We start from the raw sequence: 16,367 nt of genomic DNA, 5'->3' as shown, positions 1-16,367 counted from the left end.
TTTGATATTTCTTAAAAGTATTATTTGGTTAACCAAACATTTTTCATAAAACACGTTTTAATTTAAGGATGAATAAAACAAACAAACCTTTGAAATCATTCAGCAATCAAAGTTATTTTATGTTTGATATTAAATTCAGTGTCGCGCGTTCTTTTGAACATTTGTATGGAATATTATTCTTTGCTGTCTGGAAAAAGGACTCATATAATTGTTAAAATAAATAACAAATCTGTCATTTTCTTAATTGCAAGTTATGTAAATTTCAATTTTATGATTGTTTAAAAATGGTAATTCTTCAAACAGGACACAAACAGAACTGTTCTATGATTATTTCCGTCTTTTTAAGTGTTGTCAAATTTAAATCATCATATTTGATCTGTTTCGGATCTTTAAAAGGCGGTGTTTACATTGGAGTCTTTTGAGACGACTTCTTTTGACTTTTCATAATTGTAACTTTTTTCAAATTTGACATTTAAAGAAGATTTAAAGTGAGCCAGACATGTTTGTTGTTAAATAAGAGATATCAAGATAAAAAATGGAATGTCAAAATAAGTCACCTCAAAATAACTCAATGTGATCATTGCCCAAGGGGGTTTCCTTTTAAAGTATCGAACAGACCCAAGTTGTCAAATATGTGTTTCTTTTGGCGGTGTTCACATTTAAATTGTTTTAAGTCAACTCAATTTGACGTCTTATCACTTAAACTGGATCTTATTTCATTCGGCAGATATTTTACTATTTTTTTTTTTAAGAATTGAATGAGAGTTGACGTTTTAAAAATTGATTTAGTTCAAATTAATCTTAAGGATTATAAAATGCCATCGCCATTTTTCCCCATCTAAATCAATCTATTTAAATTTCAATGAACCAAATGAAAAAGTTACTATACAACACAAGAATTATCATAAGCTTTTTGATCCATTTCCCCATATTTTTTTATAAGATGACAAATGACATTTACAGTCAATTAAAAACAAAACACCTCAGTGCCTCAGTCTGCTTTACCATCAAAACTACATAAATACATACCTCACCGACTTTTATACCCCCATCCCTTCTACACTACACCGTTACCGTTTATACCTATGTATACTTCATTTTGTAAACCCCCTAAAGCATTCAATTAAAATTACTAATAGCGACTAGACACAACCTGTTAAAGTGGAATTTACAAGCACTATCATTCAGTCAGTTTCAGTGCGCGCCTAGCCGACCCAGACCAGAAGCCCATACGTCAGACTTTGAAAAAAAAGTGAAGAGAAAAATGTTTGAAAATACAAAGCTCGTCAATTTTACTCCAGCAAAAACTGAAGTATCGAATCGACCTAGTAAGTGGTGTACAGTATGAGTTGAGCATGAGCTTCCCATATTAGACGCCAGAGGGGGCATGCAATCTGTTTTTATATATGATATACTATGTAGGTAGGTAGGTACGTACCATAACGACGACGACGAAGCGGGGTTGCACAGTAACTCTTGTGCCGCAGTAAATGTTAAGAAGCCGAGATAGAAAAAAAATTACATTTAATAGTTTCGAGGGAATAGTTTTGGTATGGCAAGAGGCAGCTTGCTTATATATGGCGGAGTCGCGAGTCGCGACGACACACAAAAGTTGCTTTCGATTGAATGAATGTTAGAGAAGGAGATGGAGAGTGCAGAAACGTCAGAAGGCAGATATTAGGTATGTTTGTACAGAAATGAGTGTGTTAGATGCGATGTGGTGCCGGCTGGCTAGACATAGGTTCACCTTTTGGGTCATTCGATATTTAATTTTCTTTATAAGAAAAAAAAATAATATAACAGAGAGAGGGGTAGACAGACCGCGTGGAATTCCTCAATCGAATATACATATGTATGACTTATTAAACATATTCACACTATGACTTTTTTGTCTCATAATATTTTATCTTCTTCTGTTTTTAGAGAGAGAGAGATTTTATTTAAATAGCCACATATATAAATCAATTAGCCAAATGTCTTTATTTTATTATCTGTTTCTATTAATTTCGTAGTGTGGTTTTGATTTCATTAAGAATTCAAAATAAACCAATTTACGTAAGCACAAAAAGTGTGTAAGAGACGCCAGATATAGAAGAAGAGATTCAAAAAGAGTGTGAACGCAACCTTATCTGTCACAGTTCAAAGACTTATTTTGCCATATTTTGTTTTAATAAAAGCGTTGTTTAATCTTGTTTTCGAGATTATATTTTGTTTATTTGTTTTTTTTTTTGTGTCTTTTTAATAAAATGTGAAATATCAAAAATAGGTGCACATTGTTTTGCCTTATTATCAGTTTAATACTGTAATTAGTTTATTGTTTTTATAGAATATGTAGACCTGTTTGTTTACTGTTGACATGAGTATAAAACTATGAACTTATCTTCATTTTGTTGTTTAGTTTATTGAGTTTAAAACTAGGTTAATGAAAATAGTTCAAAAGGAAATGTGACGTTTTTACAAATTTTTGACAGTTGGGGGTTCAATAAATATATTTAATTGTTTAACTTTTTACTTATTAGTAATAAAATTTATTTGTTTGTTGTTTTGTTCTCCCAATATAATTTTATTGTTGATTATTCAACTTTAGAATAAAAAATAAGATAAAAGTCAAAAAATTATGTCAGAATCCTAAATAAATTTGTTTATTTCTACTTCTTCTAGGTGGGTACAAAGATTCATATCATAATCTTTAGGCATTGACCTTGAATACGGTTAGTTACTTTATTTGCAGCATATTTTTCTGTTATCATTATTTGCAATTATTTTAATGTTTGCATGGAAACGATAAGGGACTATTGTTTAGAATTATTAAGATTGTTTAATGTCAAATATAAAAACTATATTTTTAATTCATATATGAAACAAATTCATTAAAAGAATTCAATTTCTGACACTAAAAGAATGTTTCATTTTGAATAAATGTCACTTTTGAAACTGTCATCTTTTTTGACATTTGACAAGTAAAAACAACGCCATTAGTAAAAATGGAATAATACACACTGAACTAAGATTTGAGCTATGATTTTATTTATTTAAGAACATTTCAAAAGGTAAAATGTTGTTTCTTTCTCCAATATCTAAATTCCTGCATTTTAAACAAACAAACAAATTTTATTGATAAACAATTCAAGTAGACATATTTCTGCAAAATGATGTGTTGCAACAGCTAAACAAGTGTTTTCTAAGATCTTTATTTTTGTTCTCAATATTTGCATATTTAACCTCCTTCGTTTTATAACTCAATTTAAATTTGTTATCTTCGAACAATGATCGAATGATCTAGGAATATTAAACAATTAAGCAAATATCTTATGTTTCTTTTTATAATTTTTTGTAAAAAATTCAATAGAAATAAAAATAAAACTTATGTAACATAATTTCGACGTAGTTAAGTAAAGGGTATTTTTTTAGAGGTGTAGACTACCGATTTCACATTTCCAGATAAAAAAGAGTCAAACGGTGTTAAAAGAAACGCATCCTTGAATAAATCAATTTTGGCACCGGCTGTGTGACATCTTGCGCCGCCGCCATCTTGTTGAACCGCATCTCCTGCACATCTTGGTTGTGTCATGGCCACTTCAGGATTATCGTCACTTCAAATACGACAAATTTGTTTATTGACGTATCCATTCAACCAAAAGTCAGTTGAACATTAAATGGTCGTATTTCAAACGGAATCATTATTTTTAAAACAAATGCGCACAATTTAGAAGCGTTGTTCATAGATCAATGTTGAAATTTCAAAATAAATCACTTGACAGCTGACAAAATGGCCGCTAGTTAAAATAGTGTTACCAACTTAGAGTTCTTAAAAGCTAAAAAAGCACCCGGTGAAACCATCATTTATTTAAATAATTTCTTTTTATAATACAAACAATAAAAAAAATACAAAATTAGAATTCATAGAAGTTCTGTATTTTTAATGTTTTATGACGGCGGCCGGCGACGTCGTCGTCGTCCGAAAATAACGACTCGTCTATGAAAACAAATTATTATTCAGTTAGTCTGTCTGACTGGCCATTCACAAAAAAATAAATAAAAATTATATTTAGTCATTCTCACCATTCACTTCGATTTTATTGAATTAATTAATCAGGTTCTAATTGTTATATACCACAGACCCGCAGCCAGTAGAGTTTTTATTATGGTTTGTTTCCATTTCATTTATTGTCTGTTTGGTTTTTATAGACATTTACATCAACCAAAAAAAGGTAGAAATAATGAACCCAACCTTTTCCAAGCATTGTAATGTACACAATCCGTGCAGTATTGTGGGTGTAATCAGTCAATTATAGAAGTACTGTATGTGAAGAAAAATCTCACCTGGCTCTAGCTCAAGCCTCGAATTAAAAATCCAAAAAACCTTGAATTGCAGATCAGTCATTTGTCTTTGTTTACATTTCCATCTTATATGCATGGCATAAGTTTCTGTTGTGTTGTGTTGTATTTTGTATTGCATCTGCGCGAATATATTTTGTAATCGTTACATCGTTGTGGCATAGCTTTGTTGTCAGATCTGTACTGTGTATAAGTACCCATGTACCTAACCTACCTATGGATATTATTTCTTTTTATTTTCTTATACTCTTGACAATCTTAATTGCATGCACACGATTTCTGATTTCTGGGGTGTTGGTAATCGATTAAATTTGCACAAAAATGGTAAATCAACTAGTTTCAACTGGATTGTCATTTACATATGGTTTACATAGTCAAAGTCATCGAGTGACAGAAGTGACAAGAGATTTAGATGAACTTTTATAGTTTTTGTTTTGTTTTGTTTTGTTTTATTGTTGAAATATTTCGAAATAACTTTCAAATTGGAAGTTAATCAGTTGAAATTAACTTTTATAAGTTTAAATATATTTTGATAGATTCAGAGAAAACATTCAGTGGCTTAAATCGCATGAAATTGCTTGACATATAAACTCTCCCTTAAACATAAGAAAGTGATTTTGACGTATCGCCCAAATTTCGTTAGTATTTTTTTTTGTATGTGGGTGTTTTCTTCGAAATAAAAACCAAATGTCATAAACCAAACAAAAATATGTCTTATAAATGTTAAATTGTAAATTTTTCACAAGTTCTATTTATTTTTAATTTCTTGATAGAAAATTGTACCAAAATACACTAAAACTACAGAAAAATTAATGAACACACCTAAGATTATAGTCAAAACAAACAGAACCCTAACAATTCCGGTAACTCAAATAAGTGTCAATCATAGTTTTCGATTACAATTGTTTTGTTGGTTCAATTTGACATTAAGTAAGAGATGAAATTAAAACAAAAATTAGTTCAGAATGAAATTGACATTTAACTGAGAGGTGGTTACTTATGATTAATACAAATATTTTGGATGACTTAGTAGTTTGACAGATAGGTCTTTATGATGTTATTTTTTGTTCAGAAGTATTGCAAAATAAATCGAAATTACAGAAACGGAACTTTAATGACTAAAAGTAGAAAAATCAAGTATTGATATACTAGTATGTGCATTTAAACTTTTGAGCTGTAGAAAATCATGAATTACTTTTCAAACCCCTTTGATGCTAAAATTCGTAAGCCGAGTACTTTACTAGTTTTCTGGCTATTTTACGACAAAGTTTGTAAAGTCCTAAGGGACTAGTGTGGCCTAACCCTTAGCACTACGAAAAATCCTATATTAGATAGCAATTTAATTGTCATTAGAAAAAGTATTGTAAATTATTAACCAAAATTCTTTTCTATAAAGGTAAAAGGAGTTTTATTTCCTTAATGTCAAGATCAACAAAAACAATCTTATGCTCAGCTGTCAAATCTTATGTCACTTGAAAACAGTGCTGCCAGTCTGCAAAAATTAGTTTAATCAAACTTACATTAAGTTTAACACTTATAACTGCATATTTAACAAAATTAAAGTAGATTTAAATGATCATAAAAAAACTTTGCTATTTGTCACCTTCCACTAGTCATTTAGACGTGTTGACTTGATGAAAATCTAGAACACCAACATCATAAATCTCTAAACTAAACCGAAAACATGTTGTTTTTTTTTGTTCCCTCCTACACATAAAAATACTTAGCACTTATGTATACCTCGGGCGTATCTAATTAAATATATTTATTTTACTACCCAGTATCTATAGAGACAAAAAGAATGATAATAATACAAAAGCAGAGAGAAGAAGAAAAATCATATAATAATAATAATCAGAGCAACCCCTCATTCGATACGCTGAATCAGTTCTGATAAAAACTAATCTCCTCCCAACGAGGTGCAATGGTCACATAAAATATTGTTCCCCCACGCGCGCGAACATCCTCCACTCACAGTATAACTCACTATCCAACCTCATTCCTTGCCGCTTGCCGTCGACGTTATCGCCGCCGACGCCTAAGCCAAGCCACCACCACGCCACGCCACCTCTCCGCGTTCCGGCCGCCTTGCCACATATACAGTCTTTTTCGATGAAAGATAAAATGGGGAGCTATAGGAACAATAAAGATTACTAAACGAACCAAATGCCATCATAAAGTCTGTTCTTTGGAAGCTGGAACAAGGGACGCCTGGCAGGAACGGAAAATGAAACAACTTCAAATTATGTGCAGCATTTCTTCCATAATTTGGATATACAGAAACCGATGGGAGATGGGGACACCACAACCATGCCTCTAAAGTTCCCCCGACTAACCGCTTCAAATAGAGCTCTCTGGCCCATCACCATCGCCATCACAGGTCCCACATTCATCCACAGATGGGTATCTCTTTTTAAGTTTTTTTTTTGTCAGACTTGCTGATTTGATTTGACTGCATGCAATCCCTATGACTTCGTAACGGAGTCGGAGTGAAAGTGTCATTGAACGGTGTGGTGTGATGTGGTGTGGAACGATGGCGGTTCGGCGGGGGGCGTGGAGTGTGGTGGAATTTGTGTGCACTGATCAGGTCGGGAAGCTATGGAGAACAAAGAAGTTGAACCTGTCGTCCCACACCCTGATGTTATTTTCTTTCCAATATCCATCCATACCATACAACTTCTAATATGCAATTGTACTTTGACGGGTTTTACTTCTTTTCTGGTTGTTTTTTTTACTTTTTTTGCTCCCTGGATGCATTCAAATGGGTTCAGTTCACTCTGGGAGACAGAAATGGCAGCCATTGTGTCTGACACTGACAGGAGTTGCCAACCAAAGTATATTTTTGTTCGATATGGGGACGGTGGATATAATCTTTTTTATGCATGATGATGCTCTTCTATATGTCATACTTCAAGCAATTTCTTTCTCCTATCAGGTTAAATTAGATTCACACGGTTTTTATTTTTCGATTTGAAAAAAGGGCGATGAAATGTCATTGCTCCTTTGTAAAGTTCTAGAAAATATAATCCTGAAAAATTTTTGGTTTCCCTTCGAATTCGTTTGAGTACACGCCAAAGAAGGATATCCAATTAGCAAGTGTTTTTTTGTTTCCAATTTTCTTTATTCTAGTGAAATGTGCATCGACTCATTTAATGGGGGATCCAAAATACGACGATGAATGTGACATGTGAGTGTGACAGTGGTGTGTCAAACTGTCAGAAGGGGTTAAATTGGGTTATGACCTCAACGCAATTGTTTCGTTTCATTCTCAATGAATCGTTGGTTAATCTTTTTTTTGTGTTCATTTTGTTTCACTCCTCAAAGTGAAATGTCATTTACAATGAACTCGAATGTGTACACTTTCAATGATGTGAAGTGTTGTAAAATTAATTGATGATGGATTTCGATTGAATGTGAATGACACATCATAAAAGGTTTGTTGGATTTTTGGTTTGTTTTGAAGACATCAAATAAAGTCTTGTTGGAATATGATTTTCTAATTATCACGTCGAATAAAATGTCAAAATACAAATGACAGATGTGCAGTGCGGAGTTCATAAGACGGAGTTCACATTAGACTCATTTTTAACACTTCTCATCATATTATCCCGCTTCTTATTAACAATAAAAAAGAAACTGTTAAGATAGGTACAGTTTTTTTTAAATACAATAAAATGTGCAAAATGACGTTTTAAATGTCAGTTAATACACAAATACCTTAAGACAAACGAAATTTCATAGAATTCAGTTAGAGACTGAATTAAATACAAAAAATCAATGTGAACAGTGCCTAATGATTCAAAGTGACGTTTTGAATGTCAGGCAGTAGCAGTTCTTAAGCAAATGTCTCAGAATTTAGTTAGGTATCTTCAAAAATAATCTCAAAAATATAATTTCTGAAAGAGAAAATATTTTTTTTTTCCTTTCAACACACTTGTCATAACTTTACTTCCGAACAAGGACAAAAGTCAATAAACCAGAATTGTAACAAAAAATAAACTTAAAGACAAAACATGTTCTTGTGTATTGGTAGTGAAACCAGTTTTGTTTTTCAAATCTAAGCCAGACAATGTCTTGCTGCCACCATGCACTGAGACTGCGACTGCAACTGCACCATCATCATCAACCTCCTCATCGTTCAAATGCATCACAAGACAACAAAAACCAAACGCAATCAACATCCACCAAAGTTGCCCAATATACTCTCTGTTTGCCATTGCAAAAGTGTACAAAAATCCAAAAAAATAAAAAGAACAACGTTACTAAAAATGTAGGTAGGTATACCTGAACTCGCAGAATCCTACCTTACCGACCGCACAGCCCGTCTCACTGGCGTCAAAACTGTATATTATATTCGAAATAAAGTTCAATTCGTTTCCACTAAAGTGCAACATAAATTTTCATACAAGGGACCTCCAAGCGGCAAAATTTACAAACACACACACTTTCTCTCTCTCTTTCTCTCTTACCTTAGTTTATTGTCTTTTTGTTGTTTTTTAACTGCACATGTTTTGAGCAACAACAAAAACAACAACAGGCAACGTTTCGGTTCGGTTGAATTGTTTTATGAACCAGACCAAAAGTGTAAGCCGGACTGATTGTCCTTGGCTTACACTCTGAAGTCGGGCTTAGTCAGTCGTGTGATGGCGGTAAGGTTATGGCGCAATACCTCCATGTGTGCATATGCTTGTGCCTGATGCTGTCGCTTTTGCTGTACTGCGCTGCTGCTTGTGCTGTACGTACAGACGCGTATGTTGAGTGCGCGCGCAACTTTTTTTTTTTTTGGTTAGTTTCATGCTTTTCGTTTCGTCTTAAACTTGAAGCTGTGTTTACAGAGAATGCTGTGCCTCCAAAACCAAAGCCATATAGTCAGAAAAAAAGACGTCGAGGAGCGTCGAGTCTTTGTCGTTCCTCAATTGTTCGCATTTGGACTTCTTACCTGGAGAGTTAAGTTTTGGTTTTTGTTTTCGTTCCAGCAGCAGCACTGGTCGTAATTTTTATTGCCTTCCTTTTTATTTTTTCCCAAAGCCCGACCGATGTCGTTGGTTTATTATTATATACAATTTTTTTTTCTTATTTTATTTTTTATTTTTGCTGGCTGGTTTATTTAAGTTTAGCTCCATGATAATGATGTCAATTGGTTGCATTGTGTTTCCTTTTGGTATCTCGGTCTGGTTTTCTGCGGTGAACAATTTCGATTGGAATTCAAGATATTGCATTTATGGGGCTCACTTTTGTGATTCGACACGTACATATAGATGTATAAATATACTTATAGATATTTATGGAACTGAGCTATAACTAAGTCGATAACTAGGCTATTATACTCGTACATAATGGTAGCTTGGTGGAGAGCTTCGGGTTTTTTTTTGTATAGCTGGCATTGTTGCGCTCTTGATCGTGATCATCGGCTCTATATATAACTCAATTTCTGGAAAAGTGATTGGCATTGTTTTATTGACACAAATGTACAGATAGATACATACATAGAGTTACTAGGTATATATATTGACGTCGATGCATAAGGACCATAATTGTTGTTGTGTGATATTGATGGCGGGACAAAAAAGAAACATGACAGTTTGAAAACCAATGAAACATGCCACGCGTCAAAAATTGGACCTTAAGTATTGCTTAGTGTAGATTAAGACGTAAGTCAATAACGACAACAGACTTTTGGGGATTTTTTTTCACTCGATTAAGTCTAACTGTCAGATTCATCGAATTCTATGAGACCGTGTTCACATTGCAGTCATTTTGACGTCTCTTGATATAATCTCATTTTCTAAACTGACTGTCAAATTAGTCGCTACCATTTGCTGTTTAAGTTTTATTTCCCTGAAAACTAAAACGAATGCAACGGGTACTGCAAACGTTTACTGCTTTTGAGATATGTAATCCGCAGCACAAAAGACCCTGTTCACATTGGACTCATTTTGACGTTTAATGATTTGATCCCATTCATAATAATTCCCGAAAAAACTGCGATAGGAACATTAACTGCAAAAATTTATGAGAATTAATGCTATAAATAAATAAATTAGGTGGGGCAACAGTCTCTTTGAGAACTAGGGCATAGTGACTGACAACTCTCAACCACTCCTGTGTGCGAGTACTGTTGTCAGGGATGGAAGGGACCTACAGTTTTAAGCCGAATCCGAACGGCAAATTTGAGAAAGCGCTTTCATGTCAATTCCTCGCAAGAGGCAGTACCTACCCGTGAAAAAAAACTTAAAGTGGCATAGACAGGGATCAAACCCAAGACCTCTCGCATGACAGTCCGTCGCACTAACCATCATGCCACGGGTACTTCTAAGAAGAAGAATTAATGCTTAATCACACAAAAAATGCTACAAGTCAAATTTAGCGTTTATGGATTTGAAGTAGTATTAACTCACCTTCTCCCGTCAAAAATAATATTGCTTTTCTCAAAAAACATCATTCTGACATAACAGTGTGAGTCCGGCCTTAAATCCATACTTTTTGAACAGGATTTCATCATTCTTTGTTTTATATTTCCTTGAATGTCACGACTAATTTATTATTATTTATTTGGTCCTTAATGGTTTTATTGTTTTGTGTGTCCTTTATTATTTCTGAGCATCACAAAATCGGTATAAAACCGCAAAGTAGTTTAACGAGTGACTTCAGACATAATAAATGTTGAACATGCAAACAAGTAGACGCGATGCAAGCATACCATGAAATCTCCCTTGGGCTACCCTCATACTATTTTCTACTACAAAATAAATTAAAACAAATAAGACACACGTCCTGAAACCCAACTGGGCTTAAGACAAAAGCGCATCCATTGCGAGTGTCTAACTACCGATCGATGACCAAACATTATCCGACACTTGCAGTCTCAAAGAAAAGTCCAACAAAAAACTTAAAATAAGAAACAAGATACATTTTGAAAGATACTCCTTCGAAAGGAGTGCATATGTTTATAGCACGTCCGTTTCCGTTTCTTGTATCATCTTCCCAACACTAACCTTTAGAATATAGGCAAAGCAGTCTTCGCGTCTCGTCGCGTCGTCGTAAAGGCTAAAGAAACACAGAAACAAAAAACAGCTAGAAGAGTTCTTCGTTTTTATGGTGAGATGGTCAAAGGAGTGTTCTGTTTTTTTTTTTTTTTTTTGAAGCTATATACGGGATGAGAACGACGATGAAAACCAACCGACCCACGAGCGATTCCATCCAACAACCGACCGTCGATAAAGACGATGCGACGCGACGCACCACGAGATGCAGACGACCAAAAGTACAGGTGGAAAACGGGCAAAAATCTTTGCGTTTTGGCTTTACAAGGTTTCTCGACATGTTAACATCTTGAGGGAAATAAATGTTAACATACTCCTGGACAGGTGTGTGGCCAGGCCAGCCCAGGAAATCCAGCCAAGTTCAATGTGTTTTGTGTTTAGTGGTTGGTTGCATCTTTATCTCTACCTACCTACCAACTCGTATTTGCCAAGTCCAATGCACAAGGTTGAAGACCTTAATCTTTTTTGCTGTGTGCATAGTAATTTCTGGGAAGGATTTTAGATAGGAGCAAAATAAAGACAAGGAATTGATTTATCTTTTGTTTAAATTTTAATGATTGATTAAATTAATTTTAACAAAATGATAGGAAAATTGTGTTTGGAAGTTTCAAGAACTGAAAAATTAGATTTTGATAAGCTTTTGGTTTTAGATTTTTTTTTTATAATTTTTTTTTTTAATAATTTTTTTTTGTGCCACCTTAACTGCCCCTTACCTAATCCTTAAAACTTTGTAAGCCAGCCAAGACCAAACACCCTTGACAACTTTCAATGACATTCTCAATTCCAAGCCACCAAAACTGGTTTGCCTGCCTCAGCCTATCCCTTTGATCCTTAACGGAAACAGTCCTACTGAACAGAAGGCGCTCGGCTCCGTCCATTGCGAGGATGTCTCGACTGTAATGGAGTCACCTATCTACAGTTTTACGGCTGACGTAGTAGATTAGCGGAACCGCCTCCCCATCCTTTATCAGCTCTGGATTGTATTAATAGAGAAAAGCTTCGGGTGGAATGTTGCCACTTAACCGTGCGCTTTCGTAGCTCTCATTGTTGGGGTAGTAAGCCCCAGAAATTAAGCTGTTAGTCGACGACATCTCTCCCGCAATGTGACCCCTACCAAGCTTCAGCAAGAAATTATCTATTCTGTTTATGTGGGCTCTGTTGTATAAAACCTGGTTGGAATAGTAATGTTTGTACTCCGACTCTAGTCCAAGGCAACGTCTCAGTCATTGTCTTTCAAACACCCGAATCTTTTCCATTTGAGAAGAGGCAACGTTCAACCATATCGGGCACTCATAGGGAATCATCAGCCGGATAAGGCCATGTAGCAAATCACCTTCACCCTGCTAAAAAAAAACGTTTTGTCAGGGCAAAGGCTCCCCTAGCTCTGGCCAAAGCAGCACTCATATGTCTGTCAAAATACAGGTACTGATCCAACCAGGTGCCAAGGTACTTTGCTACATTTTTATTCGCCAGTGGATGTTGATTTGGTCCAACGATCACTTGATTTTTCCAGTTCTTCCACGTATCCCTTGAGGCTCCATACAGCGGAGTGCTGAGCAGAATAGTTTCGCAGTTTTGAAAGTTTATTTTCAACTTCCAGTCATCGCAATATTGCTGAATCTAGTCGAAGTCATCTTGCAAAAGTCTCTTGATAACCTCAATTCTTGGGGCCGTTCTGTACGCAATTAGGTTGTCGGCGTACGCTATTGCCTGAGTCAGATCGGCGAGTTAACCGCTCCCTGTTGAAGACCATTTTTAATATCAAAGATTTTGGTAGATGTTACATTGCCAATTTTGACAATAAAACGTCTACCATTAAGCATGTCATAAAGCATATACAACATTGGTTTACTAATGCCAAGTCTGTTAAACTTTAGATACAGACCCTCTAACCATACGGTGTCGAAGGCCTTCTCCAAGTTAACCAGACAAGCACCCGTACGTTGCCTTTAAGATTTGTTTCACTGGATATCAGAAACAAGCTTAGACGCAGCACGAATAGTGTTATGTCCCGCCTTAAAACCGAACTGATTATTCGGAATTATTTTGTTGTTCTCAACCCACTTGTTCTATATTTATAACCTTTTCGAATACCTTACTGATACTTGGCACAAGACTTATCGACCGGAGATTCGTCGGATTGGAGTTGTCCTTTCCCTTTTTCGGGAGAGCTATTTTCCAACGGACCGGATATTGTGCATTACTCAGAACGTAGTTAGATAGAGTGGTATTAATGTCCACAACTTCCTGAGGTACCATCAAACCCTGCTGACTTTTTTTTTTAATGAATCGAAGATGAGCTGGAGCTCTTTCTTCATGACTAATAGGTTATTAGTCCCGTTTTGCTCGGCGATGATGGCATCTGTCAAGTTCTCGTCATTGAACCTGGTAAAACCAAGGTTCTCGGATCACAACTGCGTTATGTCGTTACGCAGGTAGAAGTGGTGCTGCAGGCTCTATTCTCCAGGTAGTGATTAGGGCGAATCAGCAGCCCCCACGGCCTCTGCTTTCTTCTGTGGATCTTCGACAACAAAGAATTTATCGTCCAAAACGGCGGAGACTCGTGGATCAAGTTATCCAACTGGATCCTGCTGTCAAAATTACGTCTCTGTTCTCTGTCGTCCTGTGAAGCTTAAGACAAGGAAAGTCGTTCTGATCATTCCTCCTAAAGATCTTGTTAATTAGTGGCAACATACTCGGGTCACTAGAATTAACGGCTCGAATTTTCTTGTTCCAGTATCCAAATTAATGTGTACTCGATAGTTTTCATTGATCAATTTGTTTACGTTTTTACCGACGACTTAATGTCCTAACTTTCAGATTGTTTGGGTCAGTAAACCTCCGGTTCAAACGTTTAAGCCTTGTCAGAAGTCTACCTTTGTGTCTGTGCAGTGCATCTGCAGTCGGGTTACAGTACAAGCTCGTAGTGTCTCGTTCCTTGTATTTCGGTATAGTTCTTTCCATGGCTCGTTGGATTGTCTCGTTCTTTTGTTGTAAATATCCGTTAATCTCGGTATATGTCAAATTCCTGTCGGGTGGTGGGGATATGTTTCTAGACCGAAGTTCTCTCTCGTTGGTGAAGCGCGGCCAGTGAGTTTTTATATAATTGTAAAATTGCACCGGCACATACAACGATTTTGGGTGACAACTTCAAAATAATCTTACTATAATTGTAAAATTGCACCGGCACATACAACGATTTTGGGTGACAAATCAGCTTTCTTTCGATGTTAAATGTCAAAAGATGACAACTTCGAAATTGACAGTTGCCCAAATAGCGAGTTATTCGGCTAAATTAATTCACTTTTTCCTCGCCGCAGAAGATCGACTTTTCAAACTGTCAACAGATTGAATTTTGTATCATTTTATATTCAAATCAAAAGTTGTAAAATGTGAATTTATAAATGCGCTTACTCCCAGCACGTGTTGTTGTTTTGATTAACTTATGACTGGACTGTAATCCGCAACTGTTTGTTTGGCGCTGCTGGCGCTATATCGCCATCAACACTTCTCTTCCATCATCATAAACTTATCAATCTATTTTATTTGATCAATACAAATGTCATATCTGGAATATACCCGCATTGAAAATTAATTTATTCATTTAATGTATTCGAATGAAAAATATACAAGACCCATTAATAAAAAAAAATACATTTCCCGCGTTTACAAATCTCTCATTTATAATATTATGAACGTACATATTCTCGATTCGTAAATCGTAATATTTGAAATTCTTGGAATGGAACGTTTGTAATTATCATAAAAATCAATAATTGCATCTTGTTTGCAATAATAATTCGCTATCGAATAAAATTTAGACGAAAAAAAATCGAGGAAAGTGAAAAGTATCAATTTAGTTGCAAGCAATCAAAATTGGATTTTTCATTTGGTGTATGAATTTTATTTAAGTAAAACGAGTGCAATCATGGTGATGTAAAGTTGTTTTATTTTTAATTTAAAAATATTGTATTTTTGTTTAGTTTTCTTTTGGTGTGCTATATTTTACACCGGGCCAGCCAACCAGCCAGCCAACCGTGTGAATGATGTTATTTTAGGTGGCATAGCCGCCGAACAGCTGTCAACTTTATAAACAAAAATTCATATTCAACGTTTTATCTTTTATTTTATTTTTTCAAAATAAATTATAATCGAGATTAAAAATCTCGTATTAAAGTTCTTGACGAGAATTTGATTGTAATTATCACGGTTGCAATTTTTGAGTTTGTTTTATAATTTTTTTTTGTGGACAAGTAACATGACAGGCGCCAGATGAGATTAAATTTTGTTGTTAAAAACATATGTACGTACGTGATAATAACGAACATTGTTTAATTGAAATTTAAAAAAAAAGGTGAATGAATGAATGTTTTTTGTATTCAATCGACAAGTCGGAAATAGTGAATTTCTTTGTATGTGTACTCAGTACTGACACATAAATGGTTCACTTTTTCTTTATCACGTACAATTGCATGAACTGAACATGGCACCTTTAATAAATTGATTTTAAATGGGCCGACAATGATTTTGACATATTCAAACTTCAACTCACTATAAAACATGTCAAATTAATTGAAGCTTAACATAAATGACGTTGTTCCCGTTTAATTCTTTTGACATTTTATTTCATTTTCGCTTTCGTTTAAACAATTATCTTCTTAATTACGTACACATTTGTCTCTTTCTTTCTTATCAAATGTGAGCGATGTGAAATGATGAAATGTCAAAATTAGTCCGCTCAAATGGCTGCGTTCAATGCCTGATTTTTGTTAGTGGAAGTGTAAAAAAATTGCTATATCCAAAAAAAAAACCAAAACTATTCAAGAATATTTTGTAAATGCGGCTATCTGACAGAACAGCTGTTTTTCTATTCAAAAATTTTTTGTAACTGCGGTTATCTGACAGAACAGCTGTTTTAACATATTGCTCAATTTGAAGAATAATAATAAATAAATTGGGAGGTGCAACAGTCCGTTGTGAACCAGG

At 34.8% G+C, this 16,367-nt stretch overlaps 1 protein-coding gene across 1 annotated transcript in view; it reads left to right on the top strand.

The window, feature by feature from the left end:
- The window catches only part of LOC129952788 (myb-like protein Q), a 275,661-nt gene that overhangs the window by 6,313 nt on the left and 252,981 nt on the right, over positions 1 to 16,367 (top strand). The gene's annotated exons all lie outside the window — the stretch shown is intronic.

Source organism: Eupeodes corollae, chromosome 3 (assembly GCF_945859685.1).
Source record: "Eupeodes corollae chromosome 3, idEupCoro1.1, whole genome shotgun sequence".
Lineage (NCBI taxonomy): Eukaryota > Metazoa > Arthropoda > Insecta > Diptera > Syrphidae > Eupeodes > Eupeodes corollae.
The sequence above is the reverse complement of the archived record's forward strand: the minus strand, read 5'-3'. Positions and strand labels throughout refer to the sequence as shown.